Source organism: Myxocyprinus asiaticus, chromosome 31, assembly GCF_019703515.2.
Source record: "Myxocyprinus asiaticus isolate MX2 ecotype Aquarium Trade chromosome 31, UBuf_Myxa_2, whole genome shotgun sequence".
Classification (NCBI taxonomy): Eukaryota; Metazoa; Chordata; class Actinopteri; order Cypriniformes; family Catostomidae; genus Myxocyprinus; species Myxocyprinus asiaticus.
The window spans coordinates 27,024,496-27,047,081 of record NC_059374.1 but is presented as its reverse complement, the minus strand read 5'-3'; the positions used below and the strand labels follow the sequence as shown (position 1 = coordinate 27,047,081).

At 39.5% G+C, this 22,586-nt stretch overlaps 1 protein-coding gene across 1 annotated transcript in view; it reads left to right on the top strand.

The window, feature by feature from the left end:
• The window catches only part of dph1 (diphthamide biosynthesis 1), a 127,741-nt gene that overhangs the window by 8,784 nt on the left and 96,371 nt on the right, over positions 1-22,586 (top strand).

Here is a 22,586-nt window from a genome sequence, read left to right as displayed (position 1 = left end):
ATTAGAGATTTATACTTGTGCAAATTAGAAATATTCCACCTAAAGTTATACTTATTTTGTGCAATCTGGAAACCATACATGGAAGTGCGCTCTTTCCAGCTTTCACTTTTCCCTTGGAACAAACTTAGCGATCTCTAGTGCGATATTCGGCTCAAGGGAAAATGTGATACTGCCACTCTGTGTCCATTCTTGAGGCTACTTTTGCTATTTGGCGCTACAAAGTTTGCAGGTAAACCTTCTCAGTGATGAACTTTAATCAAATAGAAACATAGTTCTTGGCATCTTTGACTACAAAGGGGTAATTATTGACAGGCGAGCAAAAGCAAACGAAAGACGAATATGTAATTTTTATTTGTGCAATTTAGAAATGTTGAAGTCTCTCGCACCTGTATGTTAATTTAATTCTTGCAGAAAACATTTATCATTGTCATGCAGCCTGTTTTATTCAGTTTTGTGCTGAATGGAAAGCCAAACCATTGGCGAACAAACCATTGACGAGACCTGCATCATGACCCTTTTAGTGTGAAACTGGTAATGTTTTGAGAATAAAATAAGTAAACTGGCTCGCTTTGCAACAAACATTAAAAGTTCTATAATTTTAATTTTTGTATTATTTTTTATTTATTTATTAAAGAGCCCATATTATGCTAATTTACAGGTTCATGATTTTATTTTGGGGGTCTACTAGAATAGGTTTACATGCTTTAATGTTCAAAAAACACATTATTTATCTCATACTGTAAATTTTTTCTCCCCCGCTCTTCATATTCCGGCTCAAACGCTCTGATCAAATCAAATCAAATCACTTTATTGTCACACAGCCATATACACAAGTGCAATGGTGTGTGAAATTCTTGGGTGCAGTTCAGATCAACATAGCAGTCGTGACAGTGATGAGACATATACCAATTTACAATAACATCAGATTAACACAGCACAATTTAAACATCTGATATACACATAATTACACTCAACAATATACAAATAATAACATACACTGTACAGTATACAATACGCACTATATAGATACACATTATTCAATAAAAATAAAAAATAAAAATATATAAAAAAGTATATATAGTATATGTAGAATGTACAGTATTGTACTGTATTGACATTCAGGCTGTCGGTTGATAGTCAGTTGTTTAGAGAGAATATAATATAATAATAATATAATTTATGACAGTCCGGTGTGAGATATAAGAGTAAGGGTAATAAAGTGCAGTGCTGATGTATTTGATCGTGGGAGATCAAGAGTTCAGAAGTCTTGATTGCTTGGGGGAAGAAGCTAACATGGAGTCAGCTGGTGTGGGTCCTGATGCTGCGATACCGCCTACCTGATGGTAGCAGTGAGAACAGCCCATGGCTTGGGTGGCTGGAGTCTCTGATGATCCTCCGAGCTTTTTTCACACACCACCTTGTATATATTTCCTGGAGGGAGGGAAGCTCACCTCCGATGATGTGTCTGGCAGTTCGCACCACCCTTTGCAGTGCTATGCGGTTGTGGGCGGTGCTGTTGCCGTACCAGGCGGAGATGCAGCCAGTCAGGATGCTCTCTACAGTGCAGTTGTAGAACAGTGTGAGGATGTGGCGGTTCATTCCAAACTTCCTCAGCCATCTCAGGAAGAAGAGGCGCTGATGAGCCTTCTTCACAACGACTTCAGTGTGGTTGGACCATGTGAGTTCCTCAGTGATGTGGACACCCAGGAACTTGAAGCTGCTGACTCTCTCCACTGGTGCTCCATTGATGGTGATGGGACTGTGTTCTCTGTCTTTTCTTCTGAAGTTCACCACAAGCTCCTTTGTCTTACTGACGTTGAGGGAGAGGTTGTGGTCCTGACACCAGTGTGTCAGAGTGTGCACCTCCTCTCTGTAGGCTGTTTCATCATTGTCAGTGATCAGACTTACCACCGTCGTGTCATCAGCAAACTTAATGATGGCTTTGGAGCTATGTGTTGCCACACAGTCATGTGTGTACAGGGAATACAAGAGTGGGCTGAGAACACAGCCCTGTGGGGCTCCAGTGTTGAGGGTCAGTGATGAGGAGATGTTGCTGCCACCTGGCGTCTGCTTGACAGGAAGTCCAGGATCCAGCTGCACAGCGTGCTGTTTAAGCCCAGAGCCCGGAGTTTCTCATCTAGCTTGGAGGGCACTATGGTGTTGAATGCTGAGCTGTAGTCTACAAACAGCATTCTCACATAAGTGTTCTTTTTTTCCAGGTGGGAGAGAGCAGTGTGTATTGTAGATGCAATGGCATCATCAGTGGAGCGGTTGTTGCAGTAAGCAAACTGCAGCGGGTCAAGAGAGAGAGGCAATACAGAGCAGATGTAATCTCTGATTAGTCTCTCAGAGCATTTGCTGATGATGGGGGTCAGAGCAACAGGACGCCAGTCATTTAAGCAAGTTATTTTTGATTGTTTTGGAACAGGCACAATGGTGGATGTTTTAAAGCATGTGGGGACTACAGACAAAGAGAGGGAAAGGTTGAAAATGTCCGTAAAAACACTAGCCAGCTGGTTCGCGCATGCTCTGATGACGCGGCCCGGAATGCCGTCTGGGCCCGCGGCTTTGCGGATATTCACCCGTCGGAAGGATCGGGTTACATCCGCTACAGGGACGGAGAGTGAACTAACCTCTGTAGCTTCAGCCGCGAGAGCTCTCTCCGCGAGGGCGATGTTATTTCCCTCGAAACGAGCATAAAAAGTATTTAGCTCATCCGGGAGAGAGGCAGTGGTGTTCATGGCAGAGTTTTTATTCCCTTTAAAGTCCGTGATGATGTGGCAGGGAATTAACATGCTTCTAGAGTTGGTGGTGTTAAACTGTCCTTCAATCTTGCTCCTGTACTGGCATTTTGCGGTTCTGATAGTTTTTCGGAGGGCATAACTGGCTTGTTTATGCTCCTCCGCGTTACCGGAATTAAAAGCGGAGGTCCGCACATTAAGTGCCAAGCGAGCATCGCTATTAATCCAAGGTTTCTGATTCGGATAGATCCGTATTGTTCTGGTCGGAACCACGTCTTCTACGCACGTTCTGATGAAACACATTACGCTATCAGCGTAAAGCTCGATGTCGTCATCAGAGGCGGACCGGAACATCTCCCAGTCCGTGTGATCAAAACAGTCTTGTAGCATAGAATCTGATTGGTCCGACCAGCACTGGATCGTTCTGAGGGTGGGTGCTTCCTGTTTCAGTTTCTGCCTCTAAGCTGGCAGAAGCAGAATGGAAGAGTGGTCTGATTTGCCAAATGGTGGGCGGGGGAGGGATTTGTAGCCATCCCGGAAGGGAGAGTAGCAATGGTCCAAAACCCGGTCCCCTCGTGTGTTGAAACTAATGTGCTGGTGGTATTTTGGTGCGACTGATTTTAAACTGGCTTTATTAAAGTCCCCGGTCACAATGAACGCGGCCTCAGGGTGCGCGGTTTCCTGCTCACTTCTCCTCCCATACAGTTCCTTGAGTGCCCAGTCTGTGTCGGCTTGTGGCGGGATGTACACAGCTGTGATAATGACCGCTGTGAATTCCCTCGGTAGCCAGAATGGTCGACACAGAAGCATAAGAAATTCCAAATCAGGAGAGCAGAAAGACTTGATAGAATGTACGTTCCTCTGATCACACCAGGATTTGTTGATCATAAAACATACTCCACCACCTCTACTTTTACCTGAGAGGTCTTTCGCTCTGTCCGCTCGGTGCACGGAGAACCCTGCGGGTTCAATGGCTGAGTCTGGAATCTCCGCAGACATCCAAGTTTCCGTAAGGCAGATAATGCAGCAGTCCCTTGTATCTCGTTGGAAAGAGATCCGCGCTTTCAGCTCGCAGAGCTTTAAAGAGTCTCTTTAAAGTTCCCCTTTTCGAAAAGCCCAGTCTGCTCTGATTGGTCAGCTGGCCTAGTCTGTTGTGATTGGTCAACCGCATAGAGCATGTGCTGGAAATAAACGGCCCTTACCATAACTGAGTTTCAGGCTTCCTGAGCAGCTGCAAACACTATTGTAACTATGGTAACAGTGCCGTCAGTTTTTGCCGTACCAGCTCTAGCCCGAGACCGATAATGAATGAAATAATGAAAGTTTGGAAGAACAAGCTGATCGACCTGAAACACCTTCACAAGCATGACTTGAGCTGGATGTTTCACAGTGGTAAGTTTTAATTTAGTAGCTTTCTTTGATTATTTTGAACCTAACAAAGCTTAAAGTAAAAGACACGTAGTGCATCAAAGTTAGTCATCTTTTTCTGGAATGGGTGTAGCTGAACTTTTTTCGCCTGATATATGAACGGAGAACAGAGGCTCACTCCCGGTTGGACTTTAATGGGTGTATTAGAGAGTTAGTGAGCAAGTTAACCAAGCACTACCGTGGATTGCAGATGTAAAATGACCGTTTGTAAAAATAAATCCATCTCCACACATGATCACTATTCATGGTAGTAAGAACAACAAACAATCTGCACAATTCTACACAATTGTAGGTAAAAGTGGGCCAGCAGCTTATTAACAAAACTATTTCAACACAATAACATTAGCTAGCAGGTTAGCAGAGGCCTGCAGCAGGGCACTGGGTGTACACTGAAGTTACAACACAAAACTCTGCTTTTGAACTCTCTGTAGCAGATAAATCCACAAATAATCAAGCATACTTACAGGTTGTGATCCTGAAACACCAGATTGTCCCAACAAATTGGGAACTGCACCATCTTTCAGGAGTAACCGTCTTGAAAATCTGGCATTGGTTGTGGTTGTACTGCTGAGGACTAGTGCTAAAAAAATACATTTTAACCACTGATACTTCAATTTGTCTGCCTTTGGAAGTCCAAACAAAGAGGTTTTGCTTTCACAGTGAAGAAAACAGTGTCTTCTCAACATGGTGACAACACTAACCCAACTCATCCTGGCCTCAGCTGTAACTACGTTTGATTGAGGGCCGGCCAAAGTAGCCCTTAGGCGGGCATTATGCAAATGTGTTACTTAGTGACGCAGATACTTGACGGAAGAATTGGCTGGACTACAAACCAGCCGTTTCATGTAGTTCTTGATCAGTGTTGTCTGTGGGAGAGAATAACTCCCTTTTGCATGGACTTTGTGCTTTGTAACTTTGCAGACCTTTTACATGCACAAACAGCTATATCACACACTAAAGAGCATATCTCCATTGATGTGAATGACAGCAGACATGTATTTGATGTGCTGAATATGTTAGCAGGTGGCTTGTGCTGAGTACTTTCAGGGAAATTGAAGAGAATGCTACAGTCTGCTGGGCTCTTTGTTGTGGAGTTTTTCATTTTAAAAGCCCCCCTTTCTTTCCGGACTTAGTGGGCAAAGATCATTTCTCTCTCTATATTCTCTCCTTTTTTTCTTCTCTCTCTTTTTTGGTTGATGTTTTCTGCCATTATTTATTATAATTAGGGGTCAAGTCCTGAAAGGATCAAAGACCCCTATTGTAATCGTTATTGTTCTTTAGGGGTCAAGCCTTGAAAGGGCAAAGACCACTATTGCAATCGTTAGTGTTCTTATTATTCTTTTTTTTTTCTGCTAAGGGAGTCTATGGCAGCCCATAGAACCGTTCACAGGAAAGTTATGAAATTTTGCACACAGCTAGAGGACAGTCTGAACTGATACCACAGCAAATTTGTAGTCTGTAACTCAAACTCTTTAGCGCCACCAACAGGTCAAAGTTTCAGTCGTGTACGCAAATAACTTTTGAACTGTAAGTCCTAGAGACAAAATATTTTTTTCTCCTAATTCCTGAGGTAATGCCGAGTCGAATGCATACCTTGGTTTTGATTTCTGCCTGACTAGATTTTTTGCCATTTAGAATGTTAAGGAAACATGTTTATCCTTGCTGCTCCTACAATTTTTGTTCGATTTCCACCCAGATGTTTTTAAGCGATCGTGAGATATAGCTGAAGTTATCGCTTTTTTTTTTTTTTTGATGTTTGAAATCGTTCTTGAGAAATGACTTCACGAAGTTGACGGCGAGCACGCCAAAATGGACTTCATGCTGTATCTCCGCAACAATTTGACCGATTGTTACAAAACTTGGCATGTGTCATCTCCATCATGCCTTGAGGTCACCTGCAGCGTTTCGCCAAACTGCCCCCTACTGGTCAGGAGATAGCAAAAACGCCTATTTTGGCATATAACTCTTCAACGCTTTGGCCAAAAATGATAAAACTGTTCTCTTTAGATTCGGTGAAACATTCCGAGTCAAACAATACCCAATTTTCCCATGTCGGCCATTTTTGGCATCAGCCATTTTGAATTTTGACGCAAAATGCTGTATTTTATGAACGCATTGGCATATCATTATGAAACTTTGTATGTGTCATCAAGACCATGCCCTGAAGGTTCCTGAGAAGTTTGGATCTGGCGCCACCTAGTGGTGGAATTTTATTTTATTTATTTTTTTAATTTGTGAGCTTATAACGTTTAGTGGCATTGGTCTATTTTCACAGGACTGGTCTCGTTAAGTTCGGGAGGACTTGCCAAGCGCAACGATACCATATTTGCTATGGTTTGCCTTATGGCCTGTTGCCATTTCGAAAATAGTTCCGAAACTACTTTAGCAAATTGCTTCAAATCCATTTGTCTGATCGGAACAAAACCACCAAAATAAGAAGCGTCATTAGTAAATTTCATACGTTTAAAGAGAACATGGCAAAATTTTGCTCGTAAATGCCAAAAACAGGCGATGAATTTTAATAGTGGTCTCTGCTTTTACGTAAATGTATATAACTCTTAAGTGAAATGAGATATTTTCACCAAACTTGACACACTTATATAAGGGCTCAACCTGAGAACACACAGAAAAAGTTGCGGGGTTTGGCCATTTGATGGCGCTATAACAGGGAACAATATGAAAGTGGCTCTAAATATAGAAACATTGGCCCATTTAATTTCAAAATTTGCATGCAGTGTCTTTGCATTCAGTGTTGGCAGAGTTGCCATCATTGATCATGAGGACAGTTGCATATATTGAGAAACATGGCAGTCATTGGCCAATCATAAACAGATTTGACTTTGAGCACACCAAAATGGACTTGAGGCTGTATGTTTGCATTTTTGTGAGACTGGTCTTGTTAGATTCATAACAGACAAGGTCATGCAGAGAACAATGATACCATGGTTGGCCATGATTTGATTTTATGTAAACTTTTTGTTGTTGCTATTACTCTTATAACATTTGTCCAATCAACATGAAATTGAAATCTGCTGATTATTTGCAGACCATACCTGAAAATATTAGCAAATAGATTTTTGTTGTTTAGAATTGTTTCACAAACAAATTTGAAAGTACCAAATTTATAAAAAAAAAATCCCAATGAGGAATTAAGGCTGTTGCATTTGCTTAGTAAAATGAAAATATTTTAGGACCTTGCCCTGGGGGGTCATTGTGAATTCTGGATGCCCTTTAGTAAACAATGGCTAAATGTGCTTGCTTGAAATATTTCAATTAATTAGACAAATTGTTTTCAGTTAAGTTATTCATGGAAATAATCAAAACTTTTTTTAGTTTAAATTGGATTAAACTAAATATTGCATAGATGTCTATAAATGTATTGATATAACTCTATGGATGTAAAAACTGACTTCTCCAGTTTTTTCACAAAGTGCTAGAGAATACACAAAACAATGTAGAGTGTGCAATGTTGCACTTAACACCCTCTGGACAATCTTGAGTAAATGCTCTTTATCAATGTACTAATAGCCAAAAGAGCAAGAACTTTTGTTCTGCCGATGATAGAGATTTTAATGTGCAGCTAGTACACACAAATAGAACAGTAGTGTATCTTGAGAAACATGGCCATAGATGTTCCTTTTTTATCTTTAACTCCTACAGCATTCATCAGAATTCTAACTTAAAATGTGTCACGATGCTTCTTTCGCTGATCATTCTGCCGATAATTGGCTTGACCCCTGTATTGCTGCTTGCAGCTATATTTTATTATTATTTTACCAAATATCTATAGCACAACAGTTGCAGTCAGTCTCAACCAAAGGGTCAAGGTTTGGCTGGTTAGCATGCCCCAGTTGCCCCTGATATTAGACCAACCCAGAACATCTTCCTCCATTGATGGCCATTCTAAATTAGCTGTGTATTTTGACGAAATATACACTCACTGACCACTTTATTAGGTACACCTGAACACCTACTTATTCATGTGATTATGTAATCAGCTAATCGTATGGCAGCAGTGCAGTGGAAAAAATCATGCAGATACAGGTCAGGAGCTTCAGTTAATGTTCACATCAACCATCAGAATGGTAAAAAATTTGATCTCACTGATTTAGAGTGTGGCATGATTTTTGGTGCCAGACAGGGTGGTTTGTGTATTTCTGTAACTCCTGATCTTCTGGGATTTTCACGCACAACAGTCTCTATAGTTTACTCAGAATGGTGCCAAAAACAAAAACACATCCAGTGAGCAGCACCTCTGCAGATGGAAATGCCTTGTTGATGAGAGAGGGTAACGGAGAATGGCCAGACTGGTTCGAGCTGACAGAAAGGCTACGCTAACTCCGATAACCTTGCTGTACAATTGTAGTGAGCAGGATAAAATCTCAGAATGCACAACATGTCGAAACTTGAGGCAGATGGGCTACAACAGTAGAAGACCACATCGGGTTCCAATTCTGTCAACCAAGAACAGAAAGCTGAGGCTTCATTGGGCCTACCATTTGTGTACCTCAGCAGAAATCGAGATTCATCAGACCAGGCTATGTTTCCAGTCTTTAACTGTCCAGTTTTGGTGAGCCTGTGGCCACTGCACACACACACACTGTGTATATAGAACTTTATGTAATGAAAAGGAAACTTATCAGTGGCTTGCATATATTTATATATATATATATATATATATATATATATATATATATATATTTCATTTTGTGGTACACAGTGGTACTGTTAAGTTCACAGTAACAGTACATTTCAGACATACATTTCCTGTTTGCAGTAGGGCTGGCTGATATAGCTATAAAGTTACATCTCGATTTATTACACCCTTTTAATTATGATATCTTGATATACATTTTTCTCTGAAATGGCTCTTTTTTTATTTTTTATTTATTTATTTATTTATTTTTTTAAACAGCCATTGTAACCAAATAGATTTAAAATGTTTTATGGAAGTAGTAAAATACAGTAAATATAATCTAATTAAAAATAATCAAGGCATGATTTCCACACTGTTTTCCACTATGAACATACTGTAAGGAAGAATATTTAATTATCATTTATATGCACCAATATAACAATACATAAAAATAAACATCAATATTTACATATCTGTTTACTAACATATTACTGTTTACTAGGGCTGTCAATTGGACAGAGAAACTAAATTAGAATTTTTACCTCAAATTTTCAAAATTCGAATTAAATTAGAATTTTAAAGTCAGCTGATTTTTAAATTGATGTTTTTTCCTTAGTCCACAAGAGGGCGCATTGAATACATCAACCATACATCACCGTGTTATATTAATGCAAAGAACATTCCTTGCTGTTAAAAAAGAGCATTTCATTTTCAACTAATGTGCATAAAATAAATAAATAAAACGTTTTAATTGGTCCATATTTTCAAATGTTAAGTCAAACGCTTCAATAGGCAGTTCACATGCTGTTACATTTGAACTGATGCCACAGAATACTTCCCCAGACTCAAGCTTCATAATAACAGTGAAATACCACTTTGTTTTTTATTCAGTACAATTATATGTGTGGTACCAATATTCCCAGATAGCACTTTGTTTTTGTTTATTCAGCATCTCGTGCAGGAGCGCTGTTTTTAAGATGTTGTGTCTAATTAAAAAGAACTTTAAATAGCATCTTGAGACACTTGCTTTCTGTAAACTGTATTTGTTGCGCTGTGTCTAGCCTTTTTTTTTAGCGCAAGAATGCGATCGATCTGAAGTCATCGTCAGTGAATTCCAAAATTGAATGCACACTTTTAGCATTCGAATTTGAATTTTTTTCTTAAATTCGATGAATATTTGAATTTCGAATTTTAATTGGACAGCCTTACTGTTTACAAACATATTTTAATACATGAAAAATGCCACAAATGCACTTCTGTGAACATTTGTGAGTGATGTACAGACGAATCACTGAATCAGAGTTTTGAATCAATTCACTGAATTGACACTTTGAACTAATTTATGCAAAGGAATCAAACTTACCAACTCTTATGTAATTTTTGTAATTTATGTAAATCAGATACTCAGTTTTACTACGGCTTTGATCATGGCATGTCCAATCAGAATTTAGAGTTGAAAAATATCCGTTTCATAAATATATTTTGAGAATGAACCAACATGTTTCTTTCTTAATTTCAGTGCCTTGCTCAGTGGCCTACATCAGCAGCACAAATATCTGTGCATGTTCATTTCACATAATGAAGATTTATTGGTTTCTTGACTGATTATTTGTGAATTTTTGGGGGCCTAAGGATGCTGAGGATTAATGCAAATGCTACAACTTGAAGCAGAGAACACTTACCTCCCAGATTAATTCATTCTTGTGTTTGAAAAATTAGTCCATGGTGTCTTGAAATGAATGTGATCATCTCTCTGCAGTGTCATCTGTGTATATTTGCTGACAGACTGTTGAAAGTACAGGAAAGAGTGAAGATCTCTTGTACCATTATAATGCAAAAATGTTTGATTTGAGTTTAAGAAAAGTCCATGTGTTTGTTGGCTTGAGTTTGTTCACAACACTGTCTTTATTGTCTTTATTTAGCTTGTTTTCACTGGGTGAAAGTGACAGTTTGCAGCAAGTACAGAGTGTTATTTAATGAATTCACCAGACTGGAAAGTGGAAATTAAGGACAGGCCACGTCAAATCTGGGCTAAACTGATCTGCAATGGACAATATGTGGCTTTTAAACTTGACTTGCTATTACAACCTGTAAGGTTGGGAACCAAGAACAGGTTCTTACTCTCAACAGGTTCCGTTGTTTAAAAGTAGTGAAACCATCATTTCACCATCAAATAGTGAAACCATCATCAAAATCATTTGGTTCCATTAATGGTTCTGGAATGGCTGCATTATTTTTAGCAATGCCAACGGAACACCATACAAAAATACTCCTGCTGCACTATTCATCTGAATCTATAGCGCCAGTTTTGCAGTCTGAATTGAATGTGATGAGAGAGAATAGAATCAGCACTTGCAATGTCCTCACTGGTTGCATATAACACCAAACAAACAGCATGACCATTTTAAATAGATTCACAAACAAATGACTCTCATGAGATCTACAGCACAACCAGTGTAGAGCGATTCCCAGACAGACGACTCTTATTGGACATACAGCATGACCTGAGTAGACCGATTCATCAGCAAATTACTCTTATGAGGGAGTTATTTTTTTAATAAATTGGTAAAATATGCTCATGAGTTATCAGTTTAAATCAGTCTAATGACTCACTCATTCACTGAATTGGTCACAGTGGTTCTTGCAAGTCATATTGTACTAAATGAACTTTGAACTGTTACTGTGTTATGTGTACTTAAGACTCGTGCAAGGGCGGATTTAGGCATGGGCGGATTTAGGCATGGGTGACATCTCATCTAAAAAAAGTTGAGAACCACTGGTTTAGAGGAATCGCATTTTTACAGTTCACATCCCTAATAATGAACTCATCCTGTCTGTGTACTTCCTGTTGTTGTTGCTGCTGTGTTCTTTCAACCATTCAGATTCAGATTCAGTTTGATTGCGGCTAACATTTTGTTTGTCAGTGTTTGTGCTATGGTAACAGATGTAGCCTAACACACTAAGCACATCACTTTATCTGTGTGTGTGTGTTTGCACCCATCCAGCGCCCTGTTTCCACACTTACCCTGTCAGTCAGGGGCTTCTGGCATTTTGGCATTTCCTTGAGCTCCCATGACATTTCTGGATCTGCGGCGTACAAATGCATGCTCACTTAGCCCAGAGCTTGCGCCGGGCCTGCTTTCGTGAAGGAGCTTGTCAGCTGGCTGAGGATGGATGGATGGATAGAGAGATTTGTCAGGCAAGGCTGTACTGAGCTGAATAACCTTTTACTGTTAATAAACTCGCCCTTTCTCAGGTAATGACCTGTCTGTGTCTGTCCGGACTGAAGGAGGCCTGTCTTTTAACCTTTCATCAGAGGGTTGCTCAGCGCAGCTGTATTCTTCCAATCTCTTTCATCCATCACACTTCCTGGCCACTCTTCACCATGTCTGCACTCAGAACCAATTGCTTTTTTTTTATTTTATTTGTTTTTTTTTAACCACCTTCCCCTTTCATTTATTGCCCCATCTGAGCCATATTCATATAAATTTAATGTTTCTTAAAAGAGGGTGTAAATACGGAATAGGGCACATGATCTTGAGCAAAGACTCTCTAGACTTAAATGGCATCCCCTGCATAGCAGTGAGTCAAATCAAATTGCAAAGCTACCTCTGGGCTCAACAACAAGGGTGGCTTGCAAGTTTCAGGTCAGTTGATGGCCTTGCAATTTTAAACAGTTGGTTTTCTGTGACATATTGAACATTGTTGTTGTGAACTTTGCAGAACTTAAATTGGTCACCATCATTATCTAGCTGGCTAACAAAGATTATACATTGTTGAAAATTGCAAACCAATTGGTAATGCTTTGCATTATATGCCATCATTTTCCAGAACAATGTCTGTTTATGAATAAAGCTGGCATGGAGTTGCTTGTTAGCTGTGTATGACAACACCGCCTATATCACCTATGCTGGGATCTGCCGCTGATTTTGACTTGATGGCCTCAATGATTTTGTGGGAAATGTTTAGAAGGATTATGGTTTAAAGATGAAATGCATAATATCTGCACCAATAGCATCACCAAATGGAATTAGCAAAAAATGTACATTGTTTTCAAACAGCTTTCTGTTTAGTGAATACTCCCTTCTGTCTTCCAACAAACCGATAGACCTGCCCCAAACTCAATTTTGCTGGCTAGCCGGGATGGTTAACAGAGCAGTCATCTGATTATATAGCGCCACAGAGCCACTCTTTAAGAGAAAGTTTTAAAATTATATTAATTAGTTTTAAAGGTGTAATAGAATAATTTTGTCAATTAATTTAGCATCATTTTTAATGTAGCTTGTCTATTAAGTTTAGTTCCTTTACCCTAAAACATTTAGGTCCAGGGCAACAGCTCTGTCAGTCCAGCTTCAGCAACTCCTTTGCTTTTGAGCACAAAACATTGATGTACCCTACTTGGCCAAAAAAAAAGTTGCTTAAATAAGCAGATACTTAAGAGCCTATGATTGGATCATTATTGCAGTGACTAATATGTTTCAGCTGACAACAATTCTTTTAACCCTAAATGATGCAGTGTGTAGCTTCTCATTTCTTAAACAACCATGTCGGAAGACGTATCCTGTGGTCGTGGAAAAGATGTTACTGTTTCAGAAGGGGCAAATTATTGGCCTGCATCAAGCAAAGAAAACAACTAAGGAGATTGCTGAAATTACTGGAATTGGGTTAAGAACTGTCCAACGCATTATTAAAACCAGGAAGGATAGTGGTGAACCGTCAGCTTCGCGGAAGAAATGTTGAATGATCGTGATCGGAGATCACTAAAACGCTTGGTGAAGTGACATCGTAAAAAATCATCAGTAGAGCTCACGGCTGTGTTTAATAGTGAAAGTAAGAGCATTTCCACATGCACAAAGTGACGAGAATTTACAGGATTGGGAATAAACAGCTATGTGGCCACAAGAAAGCCACTTATTAGTGAGGCTAATTGGAAAAAAATAACTTCAATTTGCTAGGGAGAATAAAGATTGGACTGTGGAGCAATGGGAAAAGGTCATGTGGTCTGATGAGTCCAGATGTATCCTATTCCAAAGCAATGGACGCGTCGGGTAAGAAGGGAAGTGTATGAAGCGATGCACCCGTCATGCATAGTGCCCACTGTATAAGCCTCTGGAGGCAGTGTTATGATCTAGGGTTGCTTCAATTGGTCAGGTCTTGGCTCAGCAACTTTATGCGGCAATATAATGTAGTCAGCTGACTACCTGAATGTACTGAATTACCAGGTTATCCCATCAATGGATTTTTTCTTCTCTGAGGGCACCGGCATATTCCAGGATGACAATGCCAAGATTCATCGGGCTCAAATTGTGAAAGAGTGGTTCAGGGAGCATGAGGAATCATTTTCACACATGAATTGGCCAAAACAGAGTCCATACCTTAACCCCATTGAAAGTCTTTGGGATGTGCTGGAGAAGACTTTACGGAGTTGTTCGACTTTCCCGTTATCAATACAAGATCTTGGCCAAAAAAAAGTGCAACTCTGGACAGAAATAAATGTTGTGACATTGCATAAGGTTGTCTAAACAATGCCACGACGAATGCACACCATAAACAAAGCTAAAGGTGGTCCAACAAAATATTAGAGTATGCAACTTTTGTTTTTGGCCAGGCAATGTATGTGGTGCCCAAAGGTGTGGTGGTACACGGAATGTCATGTTTTGATGGAATGATAATGGTTGTAATTGATTTTACTGTAGTGATGTGATAATTCCATCCAGCATAGGCTATATTTATTAATTCATACAGCAGTCTACTCCACTGACTGTTGGCCACTTTTTATATTATCTAAAATTATTAAATTCATAGCCAATTAACCGATTAAATTGAATTTTAACCTGTTAATATAAGAATGAAAAGTTGAAAGTGTTATTTGCTTAAAATTAGATAAAATATTTGATTAAAGGAATATTCTGGGTTCAATACCAGGTCATTTCAAATGACAGCATTTGTGGCATAATTTTCTTCTTCTTCTTCTTAACCTTTATTTAACCAGGATAAAAACTAATTGAGATAAAAATCTCTTTTACAGGAGTGACTTGGCCAAGAAGGCAGCACTGACAAAAATGACAGATAACATAACATGAAAGTACAATTTACACCCTCACCCCTGCCAAAAAGAAAGACAAACAAAAATCAGTGATAAAATAAATCAACCAAAGGGGACAGAACAAAACAATGGTCAGTTCCAGTCAAATATAACAAAGGCAATTTCCAACTTGACTATACACAATGTTGTTAACATGTGCCATAAAATCTGCCAGTGGAGGGATCACAGTAAGTTTTAAATATTCCTGTAAGTCATTCCATGTTTTGGGGGCATTAAACTTAAAGCCTTTTTTTACCCTGCACAGACCTAACACAGGGAACAGCAAGTAGTACAATGTCCTTTGAACTGAAGATTATAATATTCATGTTTTACAGAGATAATAGATGATAAGTAAATTAGAGACAGGCCACATATTGATTTATAAATGAAACAGTACCAGTGTAATTCCCTTAGTGTATCCACAGTTCAGCCTTAGCATAGAGAGTACAATGGTGAGTTTGATAACCACAACCAGTAATAAAATGTAAGGCACTATGAAAAAGGCTGTCTATTTTTTTTTTTTTTTTTAAATATTGTACTGGGGCATGAATGTACAGTGAGTCACCATAGTCTAATAAAGGTAGAAATGTTGCAGACACGAGGTACTTTCTGGCATTAACAGAAAAAGTTTGAGTTTCAAAACAATGTGATCAATATGAGACTTAAATGACAACTGGTTATCGAGTACAATGCCCAGGTACTTATAATTTGTAACAGGTTCAATTTTGGCACCTTGAACAGCTACATTATCTATAAGATTTGGTGAAAAAACTATTGTATTTGAAAAGAGTTTATGTAATTTTGACTGGACTGAGTTAAAAGCAGACTGCAAATACTGAATTGCCTGTGAAGCAGAAAATGCACAACAATAAATAATTGTATCATCGGCATAAAGATGATACTTAGCATTAGATATATTATCACAAATGTTATTTATATAATCTCAGCAAAAAAAGAAACGTCCTCTCACTTTCAACTGCTTTTATTTACAACAAACTTAACATGTGTAAATATTTGTATGAACATAAAAAGATTCAACAACTAAGACATAAACTGAACAAGTTTCACAGACATATGACTAACAGAAATGGAATAATGTGTCCCCGAACAAAGAGGGGGTCAAAATCAAAAGTAACAGTCAGTATCTGGTGTGGCCACCAGCTGCATTAAGTACTGCAGTGCATCTCCTCCTCATGGACTGCACCAGATTTGCCAGTTCTTGCTGTGAGATGTTACCCCACTCTTCCACCAAGGCACTTGCAAGTTCCTGGACATTTCTGAGGGGAATGGCCCTAGCCCTCACCCTCTGATCCAACAGGTCCCAGACGTGCTCAATGGGAGTGAGATCCGGGCTCTTCGCTGGCCATGGCAGAACACTGACATTCCTGTCTTGCGGGAAATCATGCACAGAACGAGCAGTATGGCTGGTGGCATTGTCATGCTGGAGTGTCATGTCAGGATGAGCCTGCAGGAAGGGTACCACATGAGGAGGGAGCATTGAGATTGCCTGCAGTGACAACAAGCTCAGTCCGATGATACTGTGACACACCGCCCCAGACCATGACGGACCCTCCACCTCCAAATCGATCTCGTTCCAGAGCACAGGCCTCGGTGTAACACTCATTCCTTCAAGGATAAACGCAAGTCCGACCATCACCCCCGGTGAGACAAAACTGCGACTCGTCAGTGAAGAGCACTTTCTGCAAGTCCTGTCTGGTCCAGCGAAAGTGGGTTTGTGCCCATAGGCGACGTTGTTGCCGGTGATGTCTGGTAAGGACCTGACTTACAACAGGCCTACAAGCCCTCAGTCAAGCTTCTCTCAGCCTATTGCGGACAGTCTGAACACTGATGGAGGGATTGTGCATTCCTGGTGTAACTCAGACAGTTGTTGTTGCCATCCTGTACCTGTCCCACAGGTGTGATATTCGGATGTACCAATCCTATGCAGGTGTTGTTACACGTGGTCTGCCACTGCTAGGACGATCAGCTGTCCATTCTGTCTCCCTGTAGCGCTGTCTTAGGCGTCTCACAGTACGGACATTGCAATTTATTGCCCTGGCCACATCTGCAGTCCTCATGCCTCCATCCAGCATGCCTAAGGCACGTTCACGCAGATGAGCAGGGACCCTGGGCATCTTTCTTTTGCTGTTTTTCAGAGTCAGTAGAAAGGTCTCTTTAGTGTCCAAAGTTTTTATATCTGTGATCTTCATTGCCTACCGTCTGTTAGTTTCTTAACGACCATTCCACAGGTGCATGTTCATTAATTGTTTATGGTTCATTGAACAAGCATGGAAAACATTGTTTAAACCCTTTACAATAAAGATCTGTAAAATTAATTGGATTTTTACAAAAAATTTTTAAAATACAGTGTCCTGAAAAGAGACGTTTCTTTTTTTGCTGAGTTTATATAGAAAATAAAATTGGTCCTAAAACTGACCTCTGAGGGAACTCCCTTGACAACAGGTTGATGTTGATTACCACAAAAATGTATTTCGACTCATCTGTCCTTTTCTTTAATTTTTTTTTTTTTTTTTTTTTAATCTGGGTAACAGTGCAGCACTTACAATGAAAGTGAATGGGAACCATCCGTAAACACTGAAATACTCACAGTTTCAAAAGTATAGCCACAAGACATAAACAGTTTGCATGCACATTATTTTAGTGTGATGAAATCACTTACTAACCTTTCATGTGTAAAGATATATCCAATTTTACAACTTGATGACAACCTAATGTTGTAAACCCTAATACCTTAAAATGACCATAAAAATTATGATTTTAACAACTTTACAGCTCAAATAATGAGTTTCCACAGAAGAAAGTAAGTGCTTTTATAAAATTATAAGCTTCACATTTCTGCCTTTTTAAATTCTCAAAAAATGGCCCCATTCACTTCCATTGTAAGTGCCTCACTGTAACCTTGATATTTTTTTATTTATTTAGTTTTAATTATTTAATTAATAATTTAATCGAAATTATTTTTGCGATATTCAGCATTGTGCCACAAAGGCTGTCGATCGAGCTTAACTTGTAATTAAACCCGGAATGTTCCTTTTAAAAACTAGAACAAGTATTTTAGTATGCCTTTAAAAAATTATATTTTACTCTGAGATGTTGTTAAGGCTTTGCTTGATGAAACAGAAATTTTGGTATGTGTCATTCACAATTATTGACTGACAGAAAAGGTCTCCCAATTGGGTGTTACACATGTATGACATCATCATGACAACATAGACATGTAGAATGGTGATAATTGCAAATTTCACTGTTCTTTTGTTAGATTGCTCAAACGCTCGAGGTAGTCTGTATAGTACATGTAACCGTTCCAATTTTAGGACATCAGTCTGTTTCCAAGACAACGGTGCAGTATATCTAAGCATTATGCTGGCGTACAAGGAGGAAGGGGAAAAAAGATCCACACTTGTTAGACATGTGTCTTTGTTGTGAGCTTCATCAACCTTATTTAATTTAAAGACTCATTTAAGAATGAAGCACTGCACAAGAACATGATCTCAATAGAATGTTGCTGTATTGGCTGAAGGGTTATTATTCTGTTTATGAAAAATAACAGCTACTTGGTGCCCTTTCAATAACACAGTATTATCCTAAATAATATTAAAACTGTCTACAAAGTTATTACTTGGAATAGGAAGACTTATCTCTCTTAAGCTGCTATTTTTCCCATTTATGCCAGTTACAGTTCATTTGTCACCATTGTAGAAAAGTGATTTTATACAAGATAAGATCATTATCTCCTGGACTGAGTAAAGTTACGTCAGTTTTAATTTTGCATAGGAAAATGTTCATACTTCATATCACTTAATTAATACATTATATTTTTTATACAACACAAGTTACCTGCTTTGCCCTTTTTAGCAATATGTATTCACTTAGTGAATTATTAAAATTTAATTGAAACTTGGAGTGCAGATATGGTTTGTATAAACATGTCCACAGGCCAGTGTCCTTAATAAGGGATAATGTCTTGATTAGTCGTGGCTTATGACATCGTAATGGGTCCAACAATGGTATATCATTTTGCTTTCATATCCATGGAACTGTTTTCGTCTCTCTGTTGTTTTATGCACATTAATTTCACATTGATTTAATGAATTCCTCGTTTAACATTTAACTGCACTGTACGGCTGTCTCAGTGTTTCCACACTGAGAGACAGCTTTTTATTTTGTGTCTTGAGTCCTCTAGAGAAATGGAAAGTGTTTTTATTTCGATACTCAATTCCGACAAAACAGAGGTACTAATTACTGGACCAAAATCCTCAAAAAATAAGCTGCTAAAATATAATTTGACTCTCGATGGATGTAGTTACATCATCTTCAACAAGAACTTAGGAGTTATATTTGATACCAATCTGTCCTTTGAAAATCAAATTACCCATGTTTGTAGAACAGCATTCTTCCACCTAAGAAATATTGCTAAATTATGACACATGCGCTCTGTTACTGATGCCTAAAAACTAATTCATGCGTTCATGACCTCAAGACTAGATTATTGTAATGCATTACTGGGAGGATGTCCAGCAAGATCAATAAATAAACTTCAAGTGGTTCAAAATGCAGCAGCCAGAGTGCTGACGAGAACCAAGAAATATGATCACATTAGCCCCATTTTATCATCGTTACATTGGCTACCTGTTAAATTTCATATTAATTTTAAAATTCTGTTAACTACATACAAAGCTTTGAATGGTCTAGCTCTGCAGTACTTAAGTCATCTTCTACCACACTATATTCCATCATGTTCATTATGATTGCAAAATTCTGGCCTGTTAATAGATCCTAGAATATCAAAATCCACAAAAGGAGGTAGATCCTTTTCGTATTTGACTCCTAAACTATATAATTTATCCTTCAACTCACAATTAGACTGCTTTAGTTAGGTCTGCCGGAACCAGAAACATTGATCATGATCTATAACTCTGCAATAAATTGAATGGCATCTATGCTAATATTATCTTATTTGTTTCCCTATCTCAACCTCGGGACTCCTATCCTGAGGTCACCAGAACAGTCCGGATCCAGCTCCATTCCTGCTTCGTGTTGGACTCCACTGCTTATCATATATCAGTTTTTGTGAGGATATGTGCATTCCTACTAGGACTTATTTAACATTTAACACCGACAAACCATGGTTTACAGCGGAACTCAGGCAGCTTCGTCAGGCCAAAGAGGATGCTTACAGAGTTGGGGATAAAGTCTTGTACAATCAGGCCAGGAACATACTGAATAAGGGAATCAGAATGGCTAAAAAAAGATACTCTGAGAAGCTGAAAAACAAGTTTTCAGCTAACGACCCTGCATCAGTGTGGAGTGGCATGAAACAACTTACGAATTACAGGACTCCTGCCCCCAACCCTGTGGTGGACCAACAACTGGCTGACGACCTGAATGTGTTCTACTGTAGATTTGAAAGGCCCAATCTCACACACCACACCCACTCTAACCTTCACTTCACACAAACACCAACACCTCCTGCAACCCCCCTCCTCCCCCCTCCTGCTACTCAACCTGCACTTAAGATCTGTGAAGATGATGTGAGCCGTGTCTTTCGACTACAAAAGATAAGGAAAGCACAGGGCCCAGATGGCGTTTCACCTGCATGTCTTAGATCCTGTGCTAACCAGCTGGCCCCCATCTTCACACAGATCTTCAATAGATCACTGGAGCAGTGTGAAGTCCCATGCTGCTTCAAACGTTCCACTATCATCCCCATCCCAAAGAAACCAAAAATCACAGGACTTAATGACTACAGACCTGTCGCCCTGACGTCTGTGGTCATGAAATCATTTGAGAGACTGGTGTTGGCCCACCTGAAGAACATCACTGGACCCTTTCTAGATCCCCTTCAATTTGCTTATCGAGCAAACAGGTCTGTGGATGATGCAGCCAACATGGGATTGCATAATTTCCTGCAACATCTGGACAGACCAGGGACATATGCAAGAATCCTTTTTGTGGACTTCAGTTCGGCTTTCAACACCATCATCCCAGCTATACTCCAGAATAAATTACACCAACTCTCTGTTCCCTTGTCTATCATTGTCAGTGGATTACCAGCTTTCTGACGGACAGGCAGCAGCTTGTGAGACAGGGGGAAACTCACACGATATACGATGAGTCCGCATACAGAAGGGAGGTTGAACAGCTGGCTGTCTGGTGCAGTCAAAACAACCTTGAGCTGAACACGCTCAAAATGGTGGAGATGATTGTGGACTTTAGGAGGAACACCCCAACACTGACCCCCCTCACCATTCTCAACAGCACTGTGGCAGCAGTGGAGTCTTTCAGGTTCCTGGGCACTACCATCTCACAGGGCCTGAAGTGGGAGACACACATTGACTCCACTGTGAAAAAGGCCCAGCAGAGGTTGTACTTCCTTCGCCAGTTGAGGAAATTCAACCTGCCACAGGAGCTGCTGATACAGTTCTACTCAGCAGTCATTGAGTCTGTCCTCTGCACTTCAGTAACTGTCTGGTTTGGTTCAGCTATGAAATCAGATATCAGAAGACTACAAAGGACAGTTCAGACTGCTGAGAGGATTATTGGTTGCCCCCTGCCCCCCCTTCAAGAACTATACACTTCCAGAGTGAGGAAAAAGACTGGAAAAATCACTCTGGACCCCACTCACCCTGCCAACTACCTTTTTGAACTGTTGCCTTCTGGCCGACGCTTCAGAGCTCTGAGCACCAGAACCATCAGGCACAGGAACAGTTTTTTTCCCTCAGGCTATCCATCTCATGAACAGTTAAATTGCCCCATTGAGCAATAACTATGTGCAATACACAGTTTAGTCTTTCTTATATTTATCCAACACATCCAACCTCTTCTGCCATTTCATTCCTCTGAAAACAAAAAACAAAAACAAAAAAACATTTGCACTGTGCATAACAGATATGTATTTACACTGTACATAACAGATTGTATTAGATTTGCACTACCCATGTGTATGTGTGTATGTATATATGTGTGTCTGTACGTATGTGTATAATTATTTTGTATTTTTTATTATTATCTATGTCTTGCTGCTGTTTTTGTATTGTTTTTGTATGGTTGTACACTGGAAGCTCCTGTCACCAAGACAAATTCCTTGTATGTGTAAGCATACTTGGCAATAAAGTTCATTCTGATTCTGATTCTGCTACGTGTCGCTGTGTGATGATGACTAATAGCAGCCGGTGCCAGCCAGACATCACTTCAGTCTATTACGATGGACTTCAGAGGATGAGGTGATGCCAACTCCAACCATAAGACATTGGATACTTCATATGCCATTGCCTGAACCTTGGATTTAGGATAGACCTCACCGAAATTACCGTTCAGGTTGAACTGCGATGCACCTCACTGATCTCTGCCTGCATCACCTCGGTCTAGTGATGGACTACACTCTTGAAATGGAATACATAGACTATCAATTAATTGCCAACAAAACCATTCATCAGCCAACTAACAAGGACAATTGCATCTATGTGAACTTCTGCAGTTAATCCAGGATGGACTTCAAAGACATTAGTCATTAATCTTACAGTTCATACAGTTCATTTAAACACTGACCCTTAACACTTACTTAGTTTAATAATTTTAAACAATGACTTGCACTATACATAAGTAATATTGGCATTATATTCATGATGTTAGCCAGAGGGGAACTGGCCCCCACAGTGAGTCTGGTTTCTCCCAA